The sequence below is a fragment of the Macaca nemestrina genome, chromosome 3, assembly GCF_043159975.1.
Source record: "Macaca nemestrina isolate mMacNem1 chromosome 3, mMacNem.hap1, whole genome shotgun sequence".
Taxonomy (NCBI): Eukaryota; Metazoa; Chordata; class Mammalia; order Primates; family Cercopithecidae; genus Macaca; species Macaca nemestrina.
In genome coordinates, this window is record NC_092127.1 from 135,438,646 (window position 1) to 135,445,629 (window position 6,984).

A 6,984-nucleotide genomic window follows, 5' to 3' on the forward strand; every position below is an offset into this window, starting at 1 on the left:
GTCTATTTGATTCTTCTCTTTTCTTCTTTACTAGTCTTGCTAGTGATCTATCTATTTTGTTGATCATTTCAAAAAACCAGCTGCTGGATTCACTGATCTTTTGAAGGGTTTTTTCTGTCTCTATCTCCTTCAGTTCTGCTCTCATCTTAGTTATTTCTTGCCTGCTGCTAGTTTTTGAATTTGTTTGCTCTTGCTTCTCTAGTTCTTTTAATTGTGGTGTTGGGATGTAGATGTAAGATCTTTCCTGCTTTCTCTTGTGGGCTTTTAGTGCTATAAATTTCCCTCCCCACACTGCTTTAAATGTGTTCCAGAGATTCTGGTATGTCGCATCTTTGTTATCATTGGTTTCAAAGAACATCTTTATTTATGCCTTCATTTCATTATTTACCCAGTAGTCATTCAGGAGCAGGTTGTACAGTTTCCATGTAGTTGTGTGGTTTTGAGTCAGTTTCTTAATCCTGAGTTCTAGTTTGATTGCACTGTTGTCTGAGAGACAGTTTGTTATAATTTTTGTTCTTTTACGTTTGCTGAGGAGTGCTTTACTTCCAACTATGTGGTCAATTTTGGAATGAGTGCGATGTGGTGCTGAGAAGAATATATATTCTGTTGATTTGGGGTGGAGAGTTCTGCAGATATCTATTAGGTCCACTTGGTGCAGAGCTGAGTTCAAGTCCTGAATATCCTTGTTAATTTTCTGTCTTGTTGATCTTTCTAATGTTGACAGTGGGATGTTAAGGTCTCCCATTATTATTACGTGGGAGTCTAAGTCTCTTTGTAGGTCTCTAACGACTTGCTTTATGAATCTGGGTGCTCCTGTATTGGGTGCATATATATTTAGGATAGTTCACTCTTCTTGTTGAATTAATCCCTTTACCATTATGTAATAGCCTTCTTTGTCTCTTTTGATCTTTAATAGTTTAAAGTCTGTTTTATCAGAGATTAGGATTGAAACCCTTGCTTTTTTCGTTTTCCATTTGCTTGGTAGATTTTCTTCCATCCCGTTATTTTGAGCATATGTGTGTCTCTAAGTCAAGGACCAGACAGATTCACTGCCAAATTCTACCAGAGGTACAAAGAGGAGCTGGTACCATTCCTTCTGAAACTATTCCAATCAATAGAAAAAGAGGGAATCCTCCCTAACTCATTTTATGAGGCTGGCATCATCCTGATACCAAAGCCTGGCAAAGACACAACAAAAAAAGAGATTTTTAGACCACTATCCCTGTTGAATATGGATGCAAATATCCTCAGTAAAATACTGGCTAACTGAATTCAGCTGCACATCAAAAAGCTTATCCACCACGATCAAGTGGGCTTCATCCCTGGGATGCAAGACTGGTTCAACATATGCAAATCAATAAATGTAATCCCTCATATAAACAGAACCAAAAGAAAAAACCACATGATTATCTCAATAGATGCAGAAAGACCTTCAACAAAATTCAACAACCCTTCATGCTAAAAACTCACAATAAACTAGGTATTGATGGGACGTATCTCAAAATAATAAGAGCTATTTGTGACAAACCCACAGCCCGTATCATACTGAATAGGCAAAAACTGGAAGCATTCCCTTTGAAAATTAGCACAAGACAGGGATGCCCTCTCTCACCACTCCTATTCAACAAAGCGTTGAAAGTTCTGGCCAGGGCATTCAGGCAGGAGAAAGAAATAAAGGGTATTTGATTAGGAAAAGAGGAAGTCAAATTGTTCCTCTTTGCAGATGACATGATTGTATATTTAGAAAACCCCATTATCTTTCCTTAAGCTGATAAGCAACTTCAGCAAAGTCTCAGGATACAATATCAATGTGCAAAAATCACATGCATTCTTATACACCAACAACAGCCAAACAGAGAGCCAAATCATGAGTGAATTCCCATTCACAATTACTTCAAAGAGAATAAAATACCTAGGAATTCAACTTATAAGAGATGTGAAGGACCTCTTCAAGCAGAACTACAAACCACTGCTCAATGAAATAAAAGAGGACACAAACAAATGGAAAAACATTCCATGCTCATGGATAGGAAGAATCAATATTGTGAAAATGGCCATACTGCCCAAGGTAATTTATAGATTCAATGCCATCCCCATCAAGCTACCAATGGCTTTCTTCACAGAATTGGAAAAAACTACTTTAAAGTTCATATGGAACCAAAACAGAGCTCACATTGCCAAGACAATCCTTAGCAAAAAGAACAAAACTGGAGGCATCACACTACCTGACTTCAAATTATATTACAAGGCTGCAGTAACCAAAACAGCATGATACTGGTACCAAAACAGAGATATAGATCAATGGAACAGAACAGAGCCCTCAGAAATGATACCACACATCTACAAACATCAGATCTTTGACAAACCTGACAAAAACATGCAACGGGGAAAGGATTCCCTAGTTAATGAGTGGTGCTGGGAAAACTGGCTAGCCATAAGTAGAAGCTGAAACTGGACCCTTCCTTACACCTTATACAAAAATTAATTCAAGATGGATTAAAGACTTAAATGTTAGACCTAAAACAATAAAAACCCTAGAAGAAAACCTGGGCAATACCATTCAGGACATAGGCATAGGCAAGGATTTCATGTCTAAAACACCTAAAGCAATGGCAACAAAAGCCAAAACAGACAAATGGGATCTAGTTAAACTAAAGTGCTTTTGCACAGCAAAACAAACTACCATCAGAGTGAACAAGTAACCTACAGAATGGGAGAAAATTTTTGCAATCTATCCATCTGACAAAGGGCTAATATCCAGAATCTACAAAGAACTCAAACAAATTTACAAGAAAAAACAAACAACCCCAACAAAAAGTGGGCAAAGGATGTGAACAGACACTTCTCAAAAGAAGACATTTATGCAGCCAACAGACACATGAAAAAATGCTCATCATCACTGGACATCAGAGAAATTCAAATCAAAACCACAATGAGATATCATCTCACACCAGTTAGAATGGCAACCATTAAAAAGTCAGGAAAAAACAGGTACTGGAGAGGATGTGGAGAAATAGGAACACTTTTACACTGTTGGTGGGACTGTAAACTAGTTCAACCATTGTGGAAGACAGTGTAGCAATTCCTCAAGGATCTAGAACTGAAATACTGTTTGACCCAGTGACCCCATTACTGGGTATATACTCAAAAGATTGTAGATCATGCTACTACAAAGACACATGCACATGTATGTTTATTGCCGCACTATTCACAATAGGAAAGACTTGGAACCAACCTGAATGTCCATCAGTGATAGACTGGATTAAGAAAATGTGGCACATATACAACATGGAATACCATGGAGTCATAAAAAAGGATGAATTTGTGTCCTTTGTAGGGACATGGATGAAGCTGGAAACCATCGTTCTGAGCAAACTATCGCAAGGACAGAAAACCAAGCACCGCATGTTCTCACTAATAGGTGGGAATTGAACAATGAGAACACTTGGACACAGGGTGGGGAACACCACACACCAGGGCCTGTCGTGGGGTTGGTGGGGGTGGAGGGATAGCATTAGGAGAAATACCTAATGTAAATGATGAGTTAATGTGTGCAGCACACCAACATGGCACATGTATACCTATGTAACAAACCCGCATGTTGTGCACATGTACCCTAGAACTTAAAGTATAATGAAAAAGAAAAAATAAACTAAATGCTTTTAAGAGCCCTCACATGCCTTCTTGAATGCTTTGCTTCTTAGAAATTTCTTCCACTTGTACCCTAAATAATCTTTCTCAAGTTCAAAGTTCCGCAGAGCTTTAGGGCAGGAACAAAATGCCTCCAGTCTCTTTACTAAAGCATAGCAAGAGTCACCTTTATTCCAGTTCTCAACAAGTTCCTCATCTCCATCTGAGACCACCTCAACCTGGATTTCATTGCTCCTATCACTATCAGCATTTTGGTCAAAGTCATTCAACAAGTCCCTAGAAAGTTCCAAACTTTCCCATATCTTCCTATCTTCTTCTGAGCCCTCCAAAGTGTTCCAGCCTTGGCCTGTTACCCAGTTCAAAAGTCACTTCCACATTTTCAGGTATCCTTATAGCAGTACCCCACTCTCTACGGTACCAATTTACTGAATTAGTTCATTTTCCCACTGCTATAAAGAACTGCCTGAGACTGGATAATTTACAAAGGAATGAGGTTTAATTGACTCAGTCTCACATGGCTGGGGAGGCCCCAGGAAACTTCAATTATGGCGGAAGGCAAAGGGGAAGCAAGGCACCTTCTTCATAAGGTGGGAGGAAGAAGAATGAACATGCAGGAGGAACTGCCAAACACTTACAAAACCATCAGCTCTTATAAAACTCACTCACTGTCATGAGAACAACATGGGGGAAACCGCCCCGATGATTCAACCACCTCCACCTGGTCTCTCCCTTGACATGTGGGGATTATAGGGATTATGGGATTATAATTCAAGATGATATTTGGGTGGGCACACAAAGCCTAACCATATCATACCATAATCAGAGTGAACTGAAACACTTTTGCAAAGATAGGATTTCAATTTTAAGATGTATTATCCAAGTTGTGGCCAAGCTTTCTTCTTTCTAACTCTTAAACTTGAGAATATTTACAACCATGTTTATTACAATGTAATTACAATGGGAAAAATTTGAAAACAATTCATTTACCCAAAAATAAGGAATCAGCTCTATGAATTATAATAAATCTCTTTCATGAAAAAATATACAATTATTTAAATCATGTTCTATAAAAATAGAGACAAAGGTAGTTGTCTACAATACAGCATTAATGAAAGATGGAATATAAAAATTCCCTACATAGAATGTAATTCCAATTTTGTATTTAAAAGTAGAGATGAAGAGAATAAGCCAAAATAGTAATGGTGGTAATAACTCGTAACAGTGAGTTATTACGACTGGCAAGAGATACTACAAGTGTTTTAAATTTTCTTCTTTATACTACTCTGTATTTTCTAGGTTTTTCTAAAATGTACATTTATTGATTCTATTTATAATCTCACAAAGAATAAATCATAAATTTAAGCTATTGTATGATACTAACCAGTGTTATCAAGAACATGTAGAAATGGACATATGCTCTGTTAAGAGCACATAGTACTACTAAAATTGCATTTTAGAAGTACAATTTCACATTATGACCCAAAATTTGGCTATCACTCTCCTAGAAAGTTATCCTAAGAATATTTAAGAGAAGTATGCAAGAATTCAGAACATTTGGATCTAAGAAAATAATAAGATGCATAGATTACATATTTCATAACAAATCCCAGCAGTCTGTTCAGTAACCCATAATTAAATATCTTAATATTTCTCTAACAAATATATAAAGTGTAAAACTGAGCAGGATAAATAAAGACTATAAATAGCCTTCTGTGAGTTCTAGACAGGTGGTGACACAAAATGAATTTTCACCAAACACTGGAAAATATATGTGGTTTACATAGTTTTTTAATTGCCAGAATTATAGAAAAGAGAATGCAGAGCTTTGCATCAAGAGATGTTCATCAGAGCATTATTTATTATGCAATTAAGTGTATATTAATAATGAATTAGCTAGGAGTAGTGGCTCATGCCTATAAACCTAGCACTTTGGGAGAAGATTGAGTCCAGGAGTTTGAGACAAGCCTGGGCATCATGGCAAAACCTTGTCTCCACAGAAAAATACAAAAATTAGCTGAGTATGGTGGCACACACTTGTAGTCCCAGCTACGTGAGAGGCTGAGGTGGGAGGATCACTTGAGCCTGGGAGGCGGAGGTTGCAGTGAGCCAAGATTGTACCACTGCACTCCAGCCTGGGTGGCAGAGTGAGACTCTGTTTCTAAAAAGAATAATAATAATGGATTAGTTTAAAAGAAACTATGGTAATAGTAATACAATTGAATAATATTCATCCATTGAAAGGATGATATCAATTAGTATTCATTTAAATAGAATGAACTTCATTAACATATTGAGTGAAAAAGTAAGCTGCAAAATGAAGTTAGCAAGAATTTCTGTTTCTTGAATAATAAAGTAGACATAGTTTCCCCTGTTCCTTTTACAAAGTACAACTAAGAACCTTGTACATTATAAATGAAAGGAATGTAAGAACTCTGAAAGGTGGGAAGAAGTCAGACTGGTTGGGGACTTCAGGACCCCAAAAATGATACAGTGGTGAACTTGCTGGATTTGCTTTTTGCTTCATCCCAGAAAATTATATTCTGTAAAAAGATAACTGCTTTCCTCCAGGAAAACACCACAGAAAACCTCTGGCCTTACTCCTGTTCAGGCCAGCACAGTTTGAGTGAGGAGCCTCGGCTTCTAGCCTTAATAGGCTGTAATGAAACATTCCAGCACTCCACTAGATAGCAGAGAAAGCCAAGTAGGAAGCTGGTACTTTCATCTTCACTGGCTGGTAATGAGGCCCACTTAATATGATGACAGTAAGTACCATGTGGGGAACCTACTTCCATTCCCATCCAGCAGTCATAAGGCACTCATTACCCTCTCTCCATGATGGTGTAAAAGGGTGCCTAGTGAGAGTCCGGACTTTGACAATTGATCATTCAGCAGTAAAGCTTCCACCCCAATCAAGGAGTCACCAGAGACCACCGGATATCTACAACTCCTACTCCTGTTCATGAGGCAGAAGAAGACTACCATCTGTTGGGTATCAACAGAGGCCAAGTGGGGAACCTGAAGTTCTATTTCCATATGTGTGAAGTCATAATGAGGTGGCAGCACCCTTCTCCTGCCAGAGTACTATCCAAAAATGTCAATTAAAACAGAAGGTTACAGCTAGATACCATGCCTCACAACATAATATGGGCATATCTAGGTTTCAGTAGAAAATCGCTCATCATATGAAGAACCAGAAAATCTCAACCTGAATGAAAGGACAATAGATGCCAACACCAGGATGGCAAGGAAGTTACAAATGTCTGACAAAGTTCCAAATGGAGAGAAGAAAAAAGGTAGGGCTGAAATAGTACTTGAAGAAATAATGACTGGAAA

At 37.9% G+C, this 6,984-nt stretch overlaps 1 long non-coding RNA gene across 1 annotated transcript in view; it reads right to left on the minus strand.

Moving 5' to 3' along the window:
* LOC105477315 (uncharacterized) overlaps nucleotides 1-6,626 on the minus strand; it is an 84,925-nt gene extending 78,299 nt beyond the window's left edge. Inside the window, exon 1 of the long non-coding RNA XR_984609.2 lies at nucleotides 6,475-6,626. This is a non-coding gene — a long non-coding RNA (uncharacterized lncRNA). The remainder of the gene's footprint in view (nucleotides 1-6,474) is intronic.
* Between the last annotated feature and the right edge of the window lie 358 nt (nucleotides 6,627-6,984).